General features: G+C 44.3%; 1 pseudogene; it reads right to left on the reverse strand.

Annotated features, from left to right (window-relative positions):
* LOC148024330 (uncharacterized) overlaps nucleotides 1–19,015 on the reverse strand; it is a 101,302-nt pseudogene extending 82,287 nt beyond the window's left edge.
* Nucleotides 19,016–23,711: the final 4,696 nt, after the last annotated feature.

The following is a 23,711-nucleotide window of genomic DNA, read 5'->3' on the forward strand; positions in this document are numbered from 1 at the left end:
GCCTTTAGCCAACAACCTCCCACTTAAAGGTCAATGTGCCTTTAAGTGGGACAAAAGAATGGAGAATATGTGATGTATAGTACATGTGAGTCACACTCACCCAATTTCCATCAAATCCTTGCAATGTGTAAACTATTTGAAGGGTAGACTATTGATGAGAAAGTCTGCGATATCATTTGCATGAACTTTGATAAGCCCAACCTATTTATCCTCAAGCACTTGATGAATAAAGTGATATCTCACTTTTATGTGTCTGGTTTTTGCATAAAACACATGATTCTTTACCAATATTATGGCACTTTGACTATCATTGTGTAACATGCCATGTCTTCACCAAGGCCCAAGTCTTCCACTAAATGAGTCATATGGCTTGTTTACATGTCTTTGTGGTTGCAATATACTCAGCTTAAATGGTATATAATGACTCACATGTTTGCAAATGAGACATCTATGATGAGATTGTACCAAGGTAAATGTATATCATGTGGTTGACTTTTGTTGGGGGTAAAGGCGCCTCCGCCTAGCCGCCCATGTATTCCTACATTGACAGTACCCACCACTGCACACTGCAGGTGGCGGGTGTCCATCACAGTCACTTATTCTTTATTCTTTAGTGACAGTTTGAATAAAGGAAGGCCTGGCCACACATTGTGGTTGTTGGAGTTCCCATTTCTTGTCTCTCTCTTTCTTGCTCTTGCTCTCTCACCATAGCTCTCGCATGCAAGCTTCGATCCTTCTCACCTTTCAATTGGTATCAAAGCTCAGCTTCTCGACTCTTGAGCTTGGCTCATGGCATTCTCAGCTTCCCATCAACTCCCAACTCGCATTGGGTCTCCATCCCGGCAGCCATAGCCGACTCCCTTGAGCTCTCGTCACTCCCAGGCTTCCCGAACTTCCTCCCATCCTATTGAGGCACCCTCAAGGCATTCACACAAAGGTATTGATTCATTCTTTACTAGGTTTTTTTCAGTCCATAGGGTGCAGGCAACAAGGCAGCCATATCCAAGGTTCATGGAGCCCATATCTTGCTCCCCCTTCATGGTTGAGCCCTCTTCCTAGGCTTCATTGGTGCCTACCCTACCCCCTCCACTTGCCATTTAGGCCATGTGGCATTGCAATAACCCCAGATCAAGTTGCACCAAATTTTTAGCCTGTTTCCAACAACTACAATTTGGTCTTCCTCATCTCTAGCTTCCCAGGCATTGGGCACTTGCAAAGGCTCAATTTCAGGCATATGAACATGTTTTGATGCTTGGCATTGAAGGTTTGAGCAGTCACATTGATTCGGAACTGATTTGGCACTATTTTGGGGCTTTCATAACAGTCCACATGCAGTTTATAATAGTGCTATAGTGACATTTGATGTTTATGCTTGCCCGACATTGCTATTTGATGCCCGGTTGGTCCCGATTGATGCCTATTGATTCGAGGATGCATGCCTATTGATTTGTCACCATTTTGGAGCTGATTTTGATACTGAAATATTCAGTTTTTCACAATGAACGACTGCTGTAATACAGTGGGCTGAAGCTATTTAACTCATGCTTGGTTATGCCTATGCTATTCGGGCTATGTTTTGGGCATACATAGTGATGTTTTAACATTTGGGGATCTGCTTTGAGCTTGGCTTACACTCCAGATCATTGATTGAGCTTGATCTTGGCTTTGGAAAGCATTTGGATGCTCTATCTTTGATGCACTTATTGCATGCTTTGGTCTATGCTTGACCACCTTGATTGCCATTACAGGTTATGTCACCTATGCATGTTAGTTACATTATTTGGAACCTTTTGCTACTGGAGCTTTATTTTGGCTTAACTTTGGACTCTTGAGCTTACTTGGGCTATTTATTGGCTTGCCAGAGTCTATTTTAGGATGTACTTGATGTCTATGGATGCTACATATGGATGCTCTACCGCCTACATGTTCGGGATGTATCATTGATGCTTGATCTTGGACACTTGTTGCTGGTGCTTGTACATGGTTTGTTTGAGCTTTGTTGCTTGATATTTATGGCTTCTGTGCCAGTGGGAGCGTCTTTGGATGCTTGACAGACACTAAGCAGGCGATCTATGCTATTTGAACTTTTGAGACTATTTGGAATTTCTTACCCTTTGGGATGATGCATGATTCATATGTCTTGGTTCCTTCCGATGCTTATGAGCTGACTCTTTGACTTGGGCCCCTTTCCTTATGAGTTGACACCTACTTGTGTCAAGTCTTGGTAGTGGCAGGCACACTTTGCTCCGTTGACTGGGGGGTATGCCTACTCACTGCTGGCAGATATTTCATGATATATTTGGGTATTGGATACATGCTTATCGACTGTCATATGCCTATGTTATGCCTGCATGATGCTAGTTATGGTCTTGGCAGTATATGATTGACTTGGGATCCGCTTCTGGCACAGTTAGCTTCCATTTACTGAAATCTGTCATTTAGTACAACAAGCTAAAATCTGCAGATTTTGAGCACTTCTTTGAGGGTAATGCTTTCTATTTGATGGTATCTTAGTCATACTTGGTGGATAGGTGCTTCTCTTGGTGAAATCCACTCTTTCAGCCAATTTTAGTAGTGGTTTTAGTGCATTTTCTGCTAATTACAACAACTTGCAATTTTACCTTTTTGCTTTGATTTGGGATAGTATGGTTGGTCATTTGAAAGATACATCTCTCTTTAACATTGCCAAGTTGGATGGTACCAACTAAGGATATTGGAAGTCCCAAATATGGTAGATTTTGGTGTAGAAGTTGCAGATTAAACCCTTGCATTTCAAAGGTGTCAAACCTAAGGATATGGATGATGATATTTGGATGGAAGTTGATGAGCTATGCAAGGCTGCCATTATTTTGTCACTCTTAGAAGAGGTCCATCATAATGTTGTTGAAGATGAGAATCAGAGTGCATGGGATTTATGGGAGAAGATTTAGGAGCTCTATGCGCAACAGAGTCCTGCGTCACAAATGTATTTGGTTGGAGCAGTTAATGGACCTTCGCATGAAGGAGGGGACCTTCCTTTCATCTCATTTCAGTCAGTTTCATGCTATCATGAAGAGTCTGTTGTCACAGAGTATTGAGTTCAATGATAACTTGCACGTGTTATTTCTGCTTGGCACCCTTCCTGAATCATGGGATGTATTCCGTACTGCCATATGCACGAACAAGCTTGATGGGCTAAAAATCAAAGATATTAAGAGTGCTTTATTGACTGAGGAAATCAACAGGAGAAACAATGATGCTTCCCGCTATGCACATGCATTGACAATTAGAGGTGGCAGAAATGGCAGGCATGATAATGATCATAAGCACAGAGACTCTCAGAAGTCCAGGTCCAAGTCACGTGGTCACAATAAGTCTTGTGGATGGAAGTCTGATCTTACCTGCCCTTATTGTGGGAAAGCAGGACATATTAGGCCGCAGTGCCATAAAATGCGCAAGGAAAAGGGGAAAGATAAAGTGCAGGAAAAGACCTCTGAGCGCAACATAGTACCTGCAAAGTCTAGTGTGAAGATATTGAGATATTTTCAATCGCACCTACTTTAGTCCCTTTGTGAGAAGCAGTGAGGGCTCAGGACCAGAATCCCATATGCACAGTAGGAGAAAGTACCACCACTCAATTCCTATAAAGCATTGTACTTGCACTCTTTTTCTAATGCAATGATAGTACTCTTTTCTTTCCAGTAAAGTGTCATGTCACTGTCAATACACAAGATTGTGTTTATGAGTCCAAGTCTCAATCTTGGAACCTAATTCACTTGTGTAACAATTTGTCCTAGTCAGGGTCAATGTCTTCATGTGTTTCTTTTTCCTCTTTCAACCTCCATAGCTTCTGCATATGCCATGCTCTAGATCCTGCATATTTCACATGATATCAGAGCTTAGTTGAGCATGACCCAACTCTCTTTCACTCCTCTCAGCTTCTTTCCATCTCTTCTCAGCTCAGTTTGAGTACTGGACCCTATCTCCAACTTCATTTGCATTCCTACCTTCAATGAAGCTTCCATGGCAGCCATAGACAGCAGCACCCTGTCAGTTTAAAGCTTTCATATCTCTCTCCACATGCCAAATCTCTCTAAACTTCCTTCTGGAGAAGTGTTTCTCTACTTCCAAAACTCCTTCTTGGCACCTCAATCATTGAGATTGGGCAAGCTTCAGCATTGCCTCTTTTCAAAGTTGTTGCCATAACTATGTCTGTGGACAACACCTACCTACCTCTGTTGGAGCAGCCATATCTCATCAATCAGGCCATATCTCTTAGAGCTTTCTTCTCAAGAGTTGTTCTTCAGATCAAGGCGCAACTTTTTGGCACAAAAATCAAGGAGATTGATGCACACCATGCCCAACATTTGCATTTTCCCAAATTTGGGCGTAGTTTTGATAGCGACCACTTTGAAGGCTTAGATCTCCCAACTCGAGCATAATGAGTAAAAACCCTCTTAGGGGGAGTTAGAGCCATTAGTGAGGGTCCTCCATCTCAAAGGGTTTGAGTAGATTCAACTTGTGGAGTGCGTGGGAGCTCATTTACCAGTTACTGGTCCCTGTTTTGACAAGACAGCCATAGCCACTTACCTTTAAGCTCATTTTTCCTTCATTTTCTCTCTCCTTCCACTTAAACCAAGCCAAGGCCACTCTAATTTGAAGTTTTCAACAAGTATTCAACCATAAAATCAGCAAGGAGGGAAAGCTATGAAGAGCTTTTGAAGATCATCAAGTCAAACTCAAGCAACAAATATCAAATTTCAAACTAGTATCTTTTGATACTTCACTGCCATTGCTTGTGTCTTTTGACACATACAAAGATCAACTCATTCCTGGTTATTCTCAGTCATTTGAAGCTAATTTTCTACTAGTCTCTCGAGTCGAACATGGGCAAAGATTCTCCAACTGTCCGTTTCAAAGGAGTCGGGTTTCATACCTGGCAGACCCGCATCAAATTGATCCTGATGAAGAAGGGCCTCTAGGCCATTACCACTGGAAAAGAAAAGAAAAGAAGCCTCATGATGCAGATCTTGCTGTCACTTGGCAAAAGAACAATGATAAGGCTCAGACCATTATCAAACTGGAGCTAGATGATAGCTATATCCACCATGTGGATAACTGTGAGACCTCACAGGATACATGGAAGAGACTTGGCACCGTGTTCGGTGCACAGTCTAAATCATCAAAGTATGGTCTCCTAATTGAGTTTTTCAGACTTGAAATGAAGTCCAACACATCACTTGCCACACATCTAAATTACATGGAAGGAATTCTAACCCAACTTGCAGGAATCAACATTAAAATGGAAGAAGATGTTTGCATCGGTGTTCTACTTAAGAGTTTGCCTCCTAAATATAATAATTTATCAACAACTTTAATCAACATGCCAAATCCTGAACTTGTTGATATCCAAGCATCACTGTTAGAGGAGGAAAAGAAGCTAAAAACTAAGGAAGAACCAAGTACCTCTAGAGATGAGCATGCATTATATGTTGGAAACATGTACAAAGGCAAGAAGGATCAGCTCTTCTGTGACTTCTGCAAAAGGACTGGACACACCGAGAAGTTTTGCCATGCCAGAAAGAGGTCCCAAAAGGCCTATCTAGTTGCAATCAAAGAAGAAGAAGAAAATGGAGTAAAGGAAGAAGAAAAAGAAGAAGAAGACCACCAAGAGAAGGACAAACCTCATCAGTCCTTCTATTCGGATAGACTTTTTTAGTTTTGTATTTCCTAGCCCTAATGCCTCAAACATAAACTTGTAAACTCCTCAGTTATCCTTGTACTACAGCCTCTGTACACTTTGTGAGGTCCCTGCTACAACCTCTGGATGTCCATCATGTTTGTGGTACCCACACTTAGCCTTTTGTGTGACAGCCTCTGGTGTTTTTGCCATGTTTATGGTGTGCCCACACTTTGCAGGTGTTGCTTTCACTAAAGCCTCTACACACTTTGTACTTTTGGTTGTGATTGAGGAGGGGTGTTGAGATATTTGTAATCACACCTACTTTAGTCCCTTTGTGAGAAGCAGTGAGGGCTTAGGACCAGAATCCCATATGCACAATAGGAGAAAGTACCACCACTCAATTCCTATAAAGCATTGTACTTGCACTCTTTTTCTAATGCAATGATAGTACTCTTTTATTTCCAGTAAAGTGTCATGTCACTATCAATACACAAGATTGTGTTTATGAGTCCAAGTCTCAATCTTGGAACCTAATTCACTTGTGTAACAATTTGTCCTAGTCAGGGTCAATGTCTTCATGAGTTTCTTTTTCCTCTTTCAACCTCCATAGCTTCCACATCTGCCATGCTCTAGATCCCGCATATTTCACAGAAGATAGAAGAGGTTAATGTCACGCAGGTCACTGATTTCAGATGACGATTACATACTTGCAGCTTCTTCATGTGATGCCTCACAGACTTCTGAGATACACTCTATGTATGCTCAATGCTGGTTGTTGGATTCGGATGTGTCATTTCATGTGACCCCCTGTAGAGATTGGTTTCATACCTATCATACTATGTCCGGTTCTGTGCACCTTGGTGATGACAGGTCTCTTGATATTGTGGGCATTGGAGATGTTAGTTTTACATGATGTACGCCATGTACCTACGTTGACACGTAGCCTTATGTCAGCTGGACAGCTTGATGATGCAGGGTATTTTATGCCTTTTGGAGAATCTACATGGAAGATTACTCGTGGCAGGCTTGTACTTGCAAGAGGTGCCAAGTCTGGAAGTCTCTATCCCTTACTTGTATCTGGAGCTACATTGGATCATGTTTTTTCTGTGGGTTCTATTCCCCATGCATCCCTTTGGCATGCTCGTTTGGGGTGCATATGTCTCTTAAAGGACTGAAAATGCTTCGTGCTTTGCACTATCTTCCGCCTTTTGACTCTTTGCATTTTGATCCTTGCAATCATTGCTTGTATGGCAGGCAAACTAGAAATAAGCATTAAAAGTCTCGTAAGAAGCGCATGGGTGAGCCCTTGGCTCTTGTGCACTCAGATGTATGTGGGCCCACGCCTTGTTAGTCACTTGGTGGGGCAAAGTACTTTGTTACTTTGATAGATGATTACTCACGTAAGGTTTGGGCTTATCCCATAAAGAGAAAATATGATGTCTTAGACATATTTCAACGTTGGCTTGCATTGGCAGAGAACCAATCTGGGAAAAGGCTCAAATGCCGAAGGTTAGATAATGGGGGTGAGTATGTATCACGTTCTTTTGAGCAGTTTTGTGATGAGCGGGGTATTAAGCATCAGTTGACCACCCCTTACACCCCACCCCAGAATGGTATGGTTGAACTCATGAACAGGACCATTCAAGAAAGGGTCCATAGCATGCTTAGCCAGGCTGGCTTACCACAGCACTTTTGGGCTGAGGTAGTTACTACTACAGTGCATCTCATTAACAGGTCGCCTAGCAGTGGCATAGACTTTCAGGTTGTAGAGGAGGTATGGGCAGGCAAGCCTCCCTCTTATGATCATTTGTGTGTCTTTGGATGTGAGGCATTCTGCCATATACCCAAGGATAAACGCAATAAGTTGGATCCTAAAAGTGTCAAATGCATTTTCATTGGCTACGGAGATGCATGGGTACCATCTATGGGATCCGCAGGCATGGAAAGTGATCTACAGTCATGATGTCATCTTTCATGAGGATAAAATGCATATGCAGCCTAACAAAGTGGTTGAGCTACGTAGAGTTATCTTTCAGGAGAAGCCACCTGCTCCCATTCAGCCCGCTCCACGGCTAGCTAGAGAGCGTGCTGCATCACCTGATGCTCATCGCCTAGATATTAGACATGTTGATGCTAGGGAGGATGTTAGTCAAGTAACATAGCTTAGATTAAGGCGCTCTACTAGAGTTAGATGACCTCCTGAACATTTTGCACCCTCTATGGATTATGTTCTAATTACAAATGTAGGAGAGCCTCTCACTTATGATGAGGCTATGCGCAGGGGTGATTGTCACTCTTGGGAGAGGGCTATGCAGTCTGAGCTTGACTCATTGCATAAGAATCACACTTGGGATTTGGTTTCCTTACCTCAGGGTAAGAAGGCTTTGCCACGCAAGTGGGTGTACAAGTTGAAAAGTACCCCTGGACACCCCAAGCTGGCATATAAGGCTCGATTGGTTGCTAAGGGTTTTAAGTAGAAGCATGGTGTTGACTTTGATGAAGTTTTTTCTCCTGTGGTCAAGATCACCACCCTACGCTTAGTCTTGGCCTTGGTTGCACAACTTGACTTGGACTTGTACCAGATGGATATCAAGACCGCTTTTTTACATGGGGACTTGCATGATGAGATTTACATGGAGCAGTCTAAGGGCTTTGCAGACCCTGGTAGGGAACACCTAGTGTGCAAAATAAAGAAGAGTCCATATGTCTTAAAATAGGCACCTAGGGAATGGCACCATAAGTTTGATGCATTCATGCAGTCACAGGACTACAGTCGCAGTGCTATGGATCCGTGCTTGTACACGAAGAAAACCCGTGACGGTTCTTTACTAATTTTGGTACTCTATGTGGATGACATGCTTTTAGCAGGGACAGCTCATGAGGAGCTAGATGCTCTTAAGGCTCAGCTCAAAAAGAGCTTTGAGATGAAAGATCTGGGATAGGCCTCTCATATACTTTGTATGCGCATTACACACGATCGGTCTCAGGGATCACTCTATCTGCCACACAGAGGGAGTACATTCATAAAGTCATTGAGCGCTTCTGCATGCAAGATGTTAAGCCTATTGGCTTTCCATTACCTTCTCATGTGTGAAGTTTTCACATGCCAATTCTCTGCAGAGACAGATGAGTAGAGGGTGAAGATGGCCAAGATTCCCTATGCATCAGCCATGGGCAGTCTTATGTATGCCATAATAGCCACCCGTCTAGATATAGCTTTTGTAGTTGGGGTTGTGGCATGTTATATGGCTACACCTGGCAAGAAACATTGGGATGTCGTGAAGGGTATCATGAGGAACCTGAAGGGCACAATAGATATGTGTCTTTTTTATGGCAGCTAGGATACATGAGTCGTGGGGTACACTAACTCTGATTATGCAGGACATGCATATAGTATGAAGTCCACTTCTGGCTATGTGTTCACTTATGCTGGAGGGGCTATCTCTTGGATGTCCAGGGTGTAGAAGTGTATGGCCCTTTCCACTATAGAGGCCGAGTATATTGCAGCCACAGAGGCTTGCAAAGAGGCTATCTGGTTAGGCCGTCTAATTGCAGACCTTGGTATGATAGATGCTATGCCTACACTGCATTCGGATTCTATGAGTGCCATTCAGTTGGCCAAGAATCCGGTCTTCCATGCTAAGACAAAACATATTGAGGTGAGGTATCACTTCATTTGCGCTTTGCCTTCCTCAGGAGATTGATGGGCATTGGATGAGATGACGTCTTTTTCCTCATCCTGCTATACACGTGCACATGTTGTAATGTCTTTTCTTTTTTTCTCTCTCCCACTGGGGCAGATTCGCCTTTAAGTGGGAGGTTGTTGGGGGTAAAGGCGCCTCCACCTAGTCGCTCATATATTACTACACTGATAGTACCCACCACTGCACACTGCAGATGGCGAGCGCCTGTCACAATCACTTATTCTTTATTCTTTTAGTGACAGTTTAAATAAAGGAAGGCCCGGCCACACATTGTGGTTGTTGGAGTTTCCATTTCTTGTCTCTCTCTTTCTTGCTCTTGCTCTCCCCCCATAGCTCTTGCGTGCAAGCTTCGATCCTTCTCACCTTTCAACTTTTTGGTGCTAACATTTGCTACATAGTCTGCATCTGTATATCAAAGTACACCACTACTTCTTCTCCCAAAGAGTATCACATATCTCATGTACCACTCAAGTACCTCAAGTTTCCTTTCACTACTTTCCAATGCTTTTTGCTAGGGTTTGACATGTATCTACTTGCCTAGTGCTCTCTCTACAAAGGTAATGTCCAAGCGAGTGGAAAAATCACAATATACATTCACCATACATCCACACATATATACCTAATTTATAGTGATTTTTTATGCAAAAAACTATTTTTTCTCATAAAAAAGTCTATTTTTCATGATTTATTATTATTTATTTTACTATTAATTAATATTTTTGATTTTTTATATTTATGAAGCTTATGTGGGTCGTAATTTAGCATTATATTCAATATAACTTCATAGGAACAACATTTGAACCATGAAACCCCATGGAAGCCCAGGAGCATGAAGCCTGATGTAGAGTCACAAAATGTAAAATTTTAATGAAATTGAGGGGTCACCGAAACAATTTCCCCCTCCTCCTCCATTCATGATTTTTTTGGAGTTTATGCTTCTTCTAAGCTTGATTAACTTCTAACTTGCAAAAAATCGGTTCACTCCAATGCGTTCACACTATATCGCAAGTAGTTTTAGGCTAAACGTAGGGGCAAACGACCTTAGATTTGTGATCTAACTGGATGGACAATTTCTTGGCTTTGAAATCTATTGCCTTGGCCTCTGTCACTTGCTTTTTGGCTTTCCTAGGTATTTGCTTCATAACGCCAAACCTTGTGGCCATTAAATGGGGGGTTAAACGGACTCCGATCGATAAAGGGACACTTGCGTTGGATTCCTAGCGTCGAAATGCATCTAGAAAAATTCCAACTCCTTGATCCATGATTGATCTGTTTTTGGCCAAAAATGCCACTTTTATGGCTCTCATGCCACTTTTGCACTTTAAATTCAGCTCTAAAGGCAACTCTCAACTTTGTTTTTATCGAATTTTTCTTTTGAAAGGAATGATGGTTGTTTATAAAAGGGAGTGTTTCCTTATCCAAGATAAATAGGCTTGAATCTTATGGAATAATCAAAGTGATTATTTGGTTGAGATGATGAAAAATGGATGTTTTCCTAGTTATTGATAATAAGATGATTACTTGCTTGTGTATTTATACAAAGTTCATGTGCCCTCATGGTAAAGTTAGTGTCAGGAGAGCTAAGGAGTTGTTTGACTGCATTGGATATTAGGATTGACTGACCCTAGATATAAGAGTTCTCTCCATAAGGGGAGATGTTAGGCTAGGAGGTGACAAGGGTGCTAGGGGGGCTCTGGTTGTAAATCCATTGGCCCGATTGGCCCCTATGAGGCTAGGATGGACTTCCTAGAAGGCCTTGATGCTAGACAAGGGTGGATTGTACCTGAGATTGGATACGAGTCCTAGGTCAAGGAATGGAATACTGAGTTAGTATTGCATCTTTGAGAAGGCATAGTATAAATATATTATTTAGTAACTATTTTCAAAGGATTCTTTGACATTATCTTTGTGTATGTGACCATAATTTACATAAAAGAACTAGTATTAATGGTTAATTAAGGAAGCTATCTTTTCATGTCAAACATAAATATGTTAGGATAATTGAAACTAAAACACACGCCGAGGAAAGCAGGAGAGCGAGATCCCTGATGGATCCATTCTATGGATGGGTGGTCTCGGTAAGTCAAGAGTTTTTGTTCAAGGTGCCTGATTAGGAAATTAGTTGAATGCATGATTGTTTAGTGTAGACCTTTAATCAATTCCATTTTAGGAAAATAGAGCTGAGCCTACTTCCCCTTGTTTCTCACTCACTATGAATGAAGTACAGCATTGTTCTACTTCGGTTTGAGTTTGAAAGGGAAGTGGAACCCATGAGGAAGAAGCTTGGCGGTGAGAGCTATGGTGGATGGAGAGCAAGAGCAAGAGAGAGAGTGAAACTCAAAGTGGGAACTCCAACAACCACAATGTGTGGCCGCACCTTCCTTTATTCAAACTATCACTAAAAGAATAAAGAATAAGTGACTATGATGGGCACCCGCCACCTGCAATGTGCAGTGGCAAGTACTGTCAGTGTAGTAAAGTGTAGTAATACACGAGCGGCTAGGCGAAGGCGCCTTTACCCCCAACAACCTCCCACTTAAAGGAGAATTTTCCCCAGTGAGAGAGAAAAAAGAAAAGATAGTACAACATGTACACATGTATAACAGGATGAGGAAAAAGATGTCATCTCATCCAACACCCATCAATCTCTTGAGGAAGGCAAAGCGCTCTGTAGTGAGGCTCTTCATGAGCAAGTCTGTAGGATTCTGCTCAGTCAGAATCTTGCCAAGGTCAACAGACTTGTCCTCAGTGACCTCGTGAATGAAGTGATACCTCACCTCAATATGTTTCATCTTCGCATGGAAGACTAGATTCTTGGACAACTGAATGGCACTCATAGAATCCGAATGCAGTGTAGGCATATCATATGTCATACCAAGGTCTGCAATTAAACGGCCTAACCAGATAGCCTCCTTGCAAGCCTCTGTGATTGCAATATACACAGTCTCTATAGTAGAAAGAGCCGTACACTTCTGCACCCTGGACATCCAAGAGATAGCCCCTCCAGCATAAGTGAACGCATAGCCAGAAGTGAACTTCCTACTATCTGCATGTCTTGCATAATCAGAGTCATTGTATCCCATGACTCCTGTATCCTGGCTACCATAGCAAATACACATATCTATTGTGCCCTTCAAGTACCTCATGATACCCTTCATGGCATCCCAATGTTTCTTGCCAGGTGTAGCCATGTAATGTGCCACAACCCCAACAGCAAAAGCAATATCTGGACGGGTGGCTATCATGGCATACGTAAGACTGCCCACGGCTGATGCATAAGGAAACTTGGCCATCTCGGCCCTCTACTCATCTATCTGCAGACATCTATCTGCGGACAATCGGCCTGTGAAACCTTCACATGAGAAGGTAATGGACACCCAATAGGCTTAACATCCTACATGCAGAAGTACTCAAGGACTTTATGGATGCGCCTTAAGAGCATCTAGCTTCTCATGAGCTATCCTTGCTAAAAGCATGTCATCTACATAGAGTACCAAAATCAGTAAAGAACCATCACGGGCTTTCTTCTGTACAAGCACGAATCCATAGCACTGCGGATGTAGCCCTATGACTGCATGAATGCATCAAACTTATGGTACCATTCCCTAGATGCTTGTTTCAAGCCATATAGACTCTTCTTTAGCTTTGCCTACTAGGTGTTCCCTAGTAGGGTCTGCAAAGCCCTTATGCTGCTCCATGTAAATCTCATCATGCAAGTCCCCATGTAAAAAAGTAGTCTTGACATCCATCTAGTACAAGTCTAGGTCAAGCTATACAACCAAGGCCAAGACTAAGCATAGGGTGGTCATCTTGACCACAGAAGAAAAAACTTCATCAAAGTCAACACCATGCTCCTGCTTAAAACCCTTAGCAACCAATCGAGCCTTGTATGCTTAATACCTAACATCAGCATGTAAGGGGCTTGTATGCTCCTTCTAGGGTGGGGTGTAAGGGGCAGCCAACTGATACTTAATACCCTAATCATCACAAAACTACTCAAAAGCGTGTGACACATACTCACCCCTATTATTTGACCTTAGGTATTTTAGCCTTTTCACGGACTGGTTCTTTGCCAATGCAAGCCGATGTTGAAATGTGTCTAAGACATTGGATTTTCTCTTTATGGGATAAAGCCCAAACCTTACATGAGTAATCATCTATGAAAGTAACAAATTACTTTGCCCCACCGAGTGACTGACAGGGCATGGGCCCACATACATCTAAGTGCACAAGAACCAAGGGCTCACCCATGCGTTTCTTACCAGACTTTTTATGCGTATTTCTAGTTTGCTTGCCATACAAACAATGATCACAAGAATCAAAATGCGAAGAGTCAAAAGGTGGAAGATACTGCAAAGTATGGAGCATTTTCACTCCTTTAAGGGACATATGCCCCAAATGAGCATGCTAGAGGGATACATGGGGGATAGAACCCATAGAGAAAACATGATCCAAGGTAGCTCTAGATACAAGTAAGGGATAGAGGTTGCCAGACTTGGAACCTCTTGCAAGCACAAGCCTACCGCGAGTAATCTTCCATGCAGAGTCTCCAAAAGGCACAAAATACCTTGCATCATCAAGCTATCGAGCTAATATAAGACAGCGAGTCAACCAGGTACATGGCATACATCATGCAAAACAAAAGAACTGCCAGAAGGAAACTGCAGCCTAACATCTCCAATGCCCACAATGTCAAGAGACCTGTCATCACCAAGATGCACAGAACTAGAGATGGTATGATAGGTATGAAACCAATCTCTACAGGGTGTCACATGAAATGACACACCCAAATCCAAGAGCCAGCACTACGCATACATAGAATGTATCTCAAAAGCCTATAAGGCATCACATGAAGAAACTCCAAGTATGTAATCTTCATCTGAATCAGTGGCCTGCATGACATTAACCTCTTCTATCTTCACACTGGACTTTGCAGGTACAATGCTGCGCTCAGAAGATTTTTCCTGCACTTTCTCTTTCCCTTTTCCTTGCGCTTATCATCACGCATCTTATGGCACTATGGCCTAATATGTCCTACTTTCCCACAATAATGACAGGTAAGATTAGACTTTCGTCCACAAGACTTACTGCGACCACGAGACTTGGACCTAGACTTCTGAGAGTCCCTGCCCTTGTGATCATTATCATGCTTGCGATGTCTACCACCTCTAACGGTCAATGCATGTGAAGAGTGGGAAGTATCATTGTTTTTCCTATTGATTTCCTTAGTCAATAAAGCACTCTCAAAATCTTTGATTTTCAGCCCATCAAGCTTGTTTGTGCATATGGTAGTACGGAAAACATCCCATGATTCAAGTAAGGTGCCAAGCAGAAACAACGGGTGCAAGTTGTCTTTGAACTCAATACCCTGTGACAACAGATTCTTCATGATAGCATGAAACTGACTGAAATGAGATGATAGGGATGTCCCCTCCTTCATGCAAAGGTCCATTAACTACTTCAACCAATACATCTGTGACGCAGGACTCTGCTGCGCGTTAAGCTCCTAAATCTTCTCCCATAAATCCCATGCACTCTGATTTTTATCTTCAACAACATTATGATGGACCTCTTCTAAGAGTAACAAGATAATGGTAGAATTGTATAGCTCATCAACTTCCATCCAAACATCATCATCCATATCCTCAGGTTTAGCACCCTTGAAATGCAAGGGTTTAATTTGTAATTTCTGCACCAAAACCTGCCATATCTGGGACTTCCAGTATCCATAGTTGGTACCATCCAACTTGGCAATGTTAAAGAGAGCTGTGTCTTTCAAATGACCAGCCATACTGTCCCAAATTAAAGAAAAAAAGAAATATTGCAGGTTGTTGTAATTAGCAGAAAATGCACTAAAACCACTACTAAAACTGGTTGAAAGAGTGGATATCACCAAGAGAAGCACCTATCCACCAAATATGATCAAGATAACATCAAATAGGAAGCATTACTCTCATAGAAGTGCTCAAAATCTGCAGATTTCAACTTGCTGTAATAAATGATAGTAGTATGTAAAACTGTCCCAAAGTGAAGCAATCACTAATACATATGTCATTGCAATTGCTAGGTAGCAAGATACATCCAATAGTGAGTGTCAAGGGGTAAGAAGGTACCAAGAACTGTCAAACCAATAACCTGTTAGGCAAGAGACATCTCATAGTTCTAGAAGTCATGCATGTAATGGGTCTCGGGGAAAGAGAAGAGACCATGCACAAGCACAACTAATAGAGCAAGAAGCTCAATGCATAACCATCCAAGATGCATACAAAACTGACAAACCTGTGACAAAGATAGGTGTTGGGCCCAATAGGCATATCAAATCAGCTCACTACAGACTAATTGCAGACATTGGAGGGGAGCTACGGAGCTCTACCCCGAGACCTACGGACCGATTATTGATCAAGTGTTTCAAGCTGAGCGGCCATAGCTACCTCTCACATAGCCGACGCGTAATGCCTACCTTACGGGTGTAGTGAGCTTACCTTGATGGTTGATCGAGTTCCCTCCTCTCTCTTGCACTCCGGTAGCTCCATGATCCTTCTAGCAAGCTCAAGCAAGCTCAAGCCCCCTCCGTCAAGCTCCATCCTCCATAGCCGTGCAAGAAAAGAGAAGAAAAGAGAAGAGAAGAAGAGAAGATGAAGAGAGAAGATGGGGAGCTTCTTCTCCACGATCCCTCACTCTCACACACACACTCCCTCACACTCCCTCACTCCCTCACTCAAGTATAAGCAAGAAGGCAAAAAACAAGAGAGGAAGAAGAAGAAGCTTTGGCCACACACAAGAATGAGCTTCTCATTCACTTTTGAACTTTATATACATGCCCTACTTTTTGGGTGGTCATCCCCACTTTTTACATGGCCGGCCATTAGCCTAGGCCCTCTTTTCCTATCTCCCACCGTTCTACTTATCCCATTCCCACTAATGCATACAATTTGCATAGGAGTGAGCCCGACGCTCTTTTTACAAGGGTTCGGGAGCACCTTCATATTTAATGGCACGCTTTTACTCTTTTCTTTTCTCGAGGCTACACTGAAGCCTTCTGGGGAGGTCGTCATTCAAATTTTCAGGGTCTTCGGGGCGCCTTTTTCTTCCTTTGTCCTGTGCCTTTTTGGTTATCTCCTTCTTCCATTTTTCCCGCACTTCTGCTCCATTTTTCAATCCTCTGTGTTGCGGTAAACATTACCCCCTCCTAGCGGAGTGCCATCCCATGGCACTGGGGTGGGGAGCAGTAGGGTAGTTGGGGTTGCTACTAAGTGGAATTGGTGGGAAGATGACCATAATCAAAAAGATGCTACCATGAATGAGAGATGATGGAGTGTTGATTCTTGCTGATTGGGAGATATTCCGGCGTGCTTTGGTCTTCAGGCAGATGCTCACAATTTGTCACAGAGTTGTAACTTCCCTTCTGCGACTGCCAACACTGGGGCTCCGTAATCAGTTGAAGGACATATGGTTCCAAGAGCTATGCCAATGGTGGGTCCATCACTGAGTTGCGATCATAGCCAGCAAGAGAAAGTTGTGCACTCCCTAAGGGGTGTGTCTATCTCACGGTGTAGTATAAGCGCCTATGTAGTGGAATTGGGAGATGGGTCTAACCTTGGGTATGCCCTGGGTAATGTCCCACACTTGAGGACCCAGTTTGAGTGTTGTTGGAGGTGCAGTGCAGAACTTAGGGTGACAGGTCTGGAAGTCCTTCCCTTGATGTGCCCTAAGTGTGAAGTGGGAAGAGGGGCTAGGGGTGAACCCTAGGTGTGGTGAGCAAAGTGAGCCTTCATGCCCGTGGTGAGCAAAGTGAGCCTTCGTGCTCTTTTTTTTTTTTGAAGATTGCATACAAAGGAGGCGTTTTGGCTAATGCCTATCTCCTTCAGTTGAAGCGCGAGGTGGTCGCAGGCATTGGGATAGAAAGGCGTGGCTTTGTAGGTATTATTTAATAGAGTCCCGAGCCTTCAGAGGTGTGGATGACAAGAAGGGATGATTACACCTTGTGAAGCGGGTATCATTCATATTCTCTAAAATTTTTAGGCAAAAGGAGGGAAGCAGGGTTTCCCTCATCATTAATCTAGTCATAGCCCTACTATCTATTCCTAGGTTGATATAAAAAAAGAGGGGGGGGGGGGGGGGGAAGTGGGCTTCCTCAGCTGTAGACCTCTCCATTAATAGGAATTTGATAAGCCTAAAATAATTGCAAGTGGTTAGGAAGGCTAGATCCGAGCAAGAAGAAAAGTCCGCAAGGAAGTGGTTGATGGATGGAAGGAGATCCTCTACTCTAAAAACTAGGCATTCCTCGCGATTTTGGGCATTTACATTATATATTCTAAAAAAGTCAAAATCCCCATGAATAGTGCGGTCATAATCAACTCCATGCCTACGGGGGTAGGGCATGTAGATGGGGTCGTTACATTCTTTGGGAAGTGAGCTGCATAAGGCATTCCAAGCATCAAAATTGGCATCCCAAATCCTCGTCCGCCACTTCGGCTGTGCCTCATAGCCTTGGACGGATTTGGGAACCCGGTTCACCTTGTCCTGCCAGTAATTTGCAGGCTCTTGCCTCCACCTGGTTATTATAAGGCTCCTCTCTTCTATCCATCGGTTCGCCAGGTCATTGGCCAGGTCCGTGATCTTGGATAGGATGCCTAGAGGCAATGCATGGTCCAGCAAGCATGGATAGGCAAATGAAAGCTCAAATGGTCTCGTCTAGAACTCCCGGTCATGCCATATGATCAATTTCTGAGGCCAATCGATAGGGTTGGGATCCCCTCGTAGTGGCACCGGATCGTCAGGGAATTGTCTGGGTAGTGACCGTGCTATGCGTTGTGCGTTCTCTGCCAGTTCCTGCCTTTTTCTTCTGGCTGCCACAATGTGCTCAGGCATGTGGGCATTGCTAGGCTCTTCAGGCGGGAGATCTAGTAGAGGCAGACTGGGGATTCTTCGTTGTTCTTCTTCAGCATCCTGCTCCAAGTTTGGGCCCTCTTCAGCGTTCTGCTCGGCCACTGCTGGGGCCACTTGTGATGATGGTGTGGGCTGCTCCTGTTCTTTGAATCCTAGTTCCTTGAGCTCAACGGTGGAGAGGCCGGCACAACGTAGGTAGTGGAATCGCTACTCCTTTGTGATTCCTGTGCCAGTGGGAAGCTCCCGTTTCCTGAAGGCCATATCTTAGCTCTCGGGTAGTCAAATCGACCTTCCTTCTCACCCTCTCCACCACTGAATCATTGCCCTCTTCTTGGGTGACATGTAGCACTATGATGAGAAAGGCTTGGCTTTGTGCATTGGCACATACATCGGCTGCTTCGGCCCTGGACTCAAGCACTCTCTTGCAGTCAGCCACCGCCAAGCGCTCCGTCAACTGCCTAATTCTTTCAAAGTTGTTCTCTTCCCACGTGTTGGCTCTTTCATCCATCTTCCTCCTTCCCTCTTCCAACTCACTTGCTAATGTGGTTACCACCTGCTGCTGTTCATTTGTTAGGACCTAGAGTTGGTGCCACTCCCTAGATTTCCAAGCCAGCTGTTCTTTAGCAATTTCTTTCGCTTGATTTGCAATATTGAACCTCTGTTCTACCTCAACGATTAGTTTTGACTTTTCTTGCGCTAGCTGTTCATGGCTCTGGATCTCCGTAAGGTGCAGTCTTCGTTCCGTGAAGGCGATGGCCATGAGGGCCTCTGTGTCTTCCTTGGCAATCTCCAACACACCTTGCAGTCATTGTGCCTCCTATTGCCGCCCTTGTGCTTCTGCTACGAGGGTTGCCGGCCTTTCCCGTGCTATGAACTCTATCTCTCTCTCCAGTTTGTCTTGTTTCTCGAGTTCATACCATAGCTTTGCTATGGTATTCTCATACCGCTTGCTCGCCTCGCCCTCTTGAGCTGCCAATTGTCCATACCCGTCTAGCGTAGCTGGTCTCTGTTCCACGTCAGCATATTGCTGCACTAGCAACTTTAAGCTCCGCTACTCGGCCACTAGGTTTTGCTCTTCGTCCTCTAGCCTCTGTCTTAGGCGGCTCTCCTTATCTTGGGCTTCTTTCGTTTTTGCCTCTAGTTGATCTTGCAGCACTTTCACCTCCCTTTTTCGTTTGGCTCCTTGCCTTGAAACTTCAAGCCTCAAGGCTCCCAAAGTTTCCCTTTCCTTTTCCAGCCCCGACATGGCCACCTTCTTCTCTTCCTTTACTTTATCCAACTATGCCAGGAGCTCAACCACGTAAGCGTCGTAGTCCGCACCAGGTGGCATGGGAGTAGGAGTTGTGGTGGTTGACGCTTCTAGCTTTTGCCGTTTCGGATCTTTCTTGGACTCAGCATCTGCAGTGGCGGGTCTTTTCGCTCCAGTCTCTGGCACAATCTTAGCCACCTTATACTGACAAGCATCTGCATCATGCTCATTAGCTGGGCCGTGTCCAGAGAGGGCGTGGGTTGCGGGGCAGTTGTGGTGTCGGTTGGCACCGGCACGAAGGAGGAAGGCAGGGGGTGTAACAGTGACTTCCCCTTGCCTATGATCACTAGGTCTGCTTCCGCGCTACCACTTGCTTCAGCCTCATAGTGGGGACTCAAGGGGTTGGTCTCTCCTCTTCCATGAGTTTCCCCAACACATTTGCAAGTGGCCTCTGCCAACTCGGCCAGTTCTTTCAACCTCAGCTCGTTGGCTTCCTCCTCCGCCCTTCTTTGCCTTTCCTCTTCTGCCTTTTTTCACTCTTTTCTAACTCTTTCGAGTTATTCCTCTTCCTTCTTCCGTTGTTGCTCCTCCACCCTCCTTGACTCTCTTCGAGCCCTCTTCACCTTGGCCTGCTCCTCTTTGCTCAGTGTCTCCTCCTTCTTTTTCTGGCTCTTGTCGGTCTTCATTTGCTTCTGTGGCTCGCGGCCGTTTGAGTGGGTGGTCTTTCAGGCTCTCCTTCGTCGCTTGCCATCTTTTTGCTCGAGCCTTCTTCCTCGTGGTGAGGTGAGCTTTAGTTCCTAGCTTGCTCTTCCTCCACACCGGCATCCTTGATAGCCTTGTCAATGATTGCCGTGAGGACACCTCCGTATCTGATTGTAGAGGCTTTTGTGGCAGGTTTCTTTCTTGTGGATCGTGTGGTAGAGGCCGGAGATTCCCCACCAGCTGGTGTTGCGGCTAGGGCCAGAAGGGCAACTGAACTCCTGATAGTCTTCTAGACAAAGCCATTCAAGTCCACCTCTTTCGAAACTCCTGTCGCAATGCTTTCCAGCAATGGCACGCCGATTCTATTCATGAGTGCGTTGTATCTATGGCCCGAGAAAAGAGCGTGGATCATCTTAGCTTGCATCCTCATCACATGGTTTGGAATGTCAGCCAGACTGATTCCATCAACTGTGTGCATGTCCTCTTTTCTGACTCCCAGCATGGCATACACATCTCTTTTTGGGCGTCTTTCTTTCTTGGGTACAAGCCCCAGGGCTCTCTCGACAATGTTTGCGTTAAGGGGCACTTGCACCCTTCTTTCCTGATCAATCGCCCTCACTGTGACCGTGCCACAACTCCGTCCTTCATCAAAGTTCCTTAAGAAATCCGCGCACATGCTATAGTCTACTACATGTCTGACCTTCTCCATGTATTTTTGGAGGTTACATTTGTCCACCAGCTCCCTCACAGCCGGCTCTTCCAAAATGGCTTCATCTAGATTCATGGTATGCTTGAATGTGAATTGGCTAAATCCATGCGTCTCGATGCTGATTCCATACTTCATCAGCTCTGCTTCCGTGAATGGGAGTCTACCCTATCCTGCCATGGTAGGTGCCTCTTATCACCCAAGTCAACATTAGCATTGCAACTTGATTCATATCTAGCAAAACCCAAGAAAAAATGCATGTGATAGTTTGTCGTGTTGATTTAGAGGAATGAAACTTAGAAACAATTCGCAACCAACATCTATTTCCTCCTTGCATTCTTTCCTATTTGAATTCAGTTGATCATTTTCAGCCTTTATACCTCTTGCTACATCACTTGGTTTGCCACTTGGTTCTCATTCGCTCCCCCCCCCCCCCCTTTTCCCCAAGTGTTAAGGAGGAAGGCTCGCATGGGCTGTGTGGGGTGAGCTACTTGGCCAACAGCCAAGCATAAAGGTTAGGGTTATATTCAAGCTGGGCATGACGATCAAGTTTGCATGGTTGTATGAAAGCTTGAGTGATGTAGGTCAAGACATCATGAAAGATGTCTCTGGAGTTGAGGCGACTAGCAATGTGGAACTCCTCTTTCGTGAGGAACTGGTCAATGTAAGGGTGGGTCAATACTTGATCATCTAAGTGCATGTTGTGTGCAATGGCCAAAACTCTAAATGAAAGAGGTGCCACATGAGTAGGGTTGCGATCAATTGTTTTGATTGCCCTCCTTTGCTCAGCGTTGGTCATGATACGGTTGCCTTTTTCCTCCCATTGGAGTTGTAAGGCATACCACAGTTGTAAGAATGGAGAAGCAGAGCTGGCAAGCTGCATGAGCTCCTCCAGTTCTCATTCAGGTGTAGAGCGAGCAGGCTTGTGGTAAGAGGTGACTAGTCATCTGAGAACAACTTGCTCCTTTGCCATTAGCGATTAATTCGGTTGCAATTTTGGAAAATTTGATGGTCATAAACTTGTAGTCTTCCCAAGTGCATGGCAAGGGACGAACATCAAAAGCAAGGGGTTCGTCAAGAAGTCCTAGGTCAAGCCTCTCATAGCTCCTAGCGAATGTGGTGAAGGTGTCATCCAACTCCTTGATGCATGTTACTACATCATTCCCTGAGGTCTCAACGAGATCCTTGGTCGCTGAAAGGAAAGATCATCTTTCGTACGAAGGCTTAATACTTGCTGGTGGTGATGGCGCAATTGGGCTGGATAGTGATGACTCCATTGCTGGCATCACAAATGGGACTTTACACTCTGGAGCAGTTGGAGATGCTGCAGTGAACTTCAGTGGCATAGGAGGCATGCTACATTCTATTCGACCTGGATGGTGCTGGGGCATCCAGCTTGGGACAATGAATGTGTTGGGAGTCATTAATCATCACTGGTGCTAGTTCAGCGTTCTTTGCGGTTTGTGCTTTGCATGTGCCAGCCTGTCTAGCTAGAGTGGGGTTGCTCAGAGTTGAGCTTCTTGAATGTCCACCCTTAGGCACCCATAACCAGGGGTTTCCCTCATAGTATCCTTGTGCTCGCAGGAGATCTTTCGAGATCCATCGTGGCATGGTAGTGCGCCTATGTTGATAGTATTTGGGATGCCTCTTAGGCTGCGACTGATAGTTTTTGCATTTAGAAGCATGTTTCTGCGGTTTACCAAGAGGTGGCCCTCGCTGTTCTGGTACCCATATAAGCGAGGGCTCTTTGGCAATGTGAATGGCTTGGGTGGGTTTGATTCTAGCATTTGGAGCGTGGGGTGAGATATCCATGCCCTTCTCCTTAGGCTTGGTCGTGGGGGTCTCTATCGGTGGCTCTGCAGTTGTAGGAGGCGTAGATGACCCTTGTTGAAAGTAGTTACTATGCACACATTGCCTACAGCAAGATAGATGCGATCTAGGTTGTAGTCCACATTGCAGTTTGTCTGCTATTTGAAAGTACGGCCTAGTAGTGACTTATCACTAGCCCCTTTAGTGTTTGGTAACACATAAAAGATGGCTGGGATACTTTTAGACTCGGCGGAGACAGCCACTTTGCATTTTCCTAAGAGAGTGTAAGTGTTGCCCCCAAATGGGCTGAGTTTAGCGTTTGTGGGCTGTAATTTAGGCTGATCGATGCGTGTCCAATGGTCATGCGTCAAGATATTACGGTCAGCACCTTTGTCGATCAAGGCATCAAAAGAATACGTCTGTTTTGTGGTGACCGTGATTCATAGGCAGCGGGTGCTACTGCTTCTTCATCTTGATCTATTAGTTTGGTAATTGTGGCCTGACAGGGGCTTCACACATAGGTGGCTCGTGCAATGGATGGGAAGGAAAACTACTCAATTGCACTTGGATATTAAAGTCTAGTCCATGTAAACAGTATTGTAGTTGGGCAGTAGGTGGAACAGGAATAGAGTTTTGCAATTTGGGAAACACCTCTTTCAATTTCTTTGTATAAGCTTGAGTATTCTCATGGGGTTCTTGACGTGTCACATTCAAAACATGTAGCCAATAATGACCACCTCTCTCGGGGCAAAATCTCTTCGAAAGGCTGCACAAAATAGATCTATCATAGTTATGGTTCTGGCTTCCAAGCCATGATACCACATCGTAGCACTTCCTTTCAAAGTTTGCCAACCCATTAAAAATGGGTAGAGGAAAACCTAAGACTGGCAAATCTTGCATTCCTATAGGGATTGCAATAGGTTGTGCAATAACAATAACTGGATTTGCTATAGGGGTTTGTAACGGTGGGAACTACACCCCCACTCAAAG

This window comes from Lygodium microphyllum, chromosome 15, assembly GCF_053477565.2.
Source record: "Lygodium microphyllum isolate KBCC chromosome 15, Lygodium_microphyllum_v1.1.10, whole genome shotgun sequence".
Lineage (NCBI taxonomy): Eukaryota > Viridiplantae > Streptophyta > Polypodiopsida > Schizaeales > Lygodiaceae > Lygodium > Lygodium microphyllum.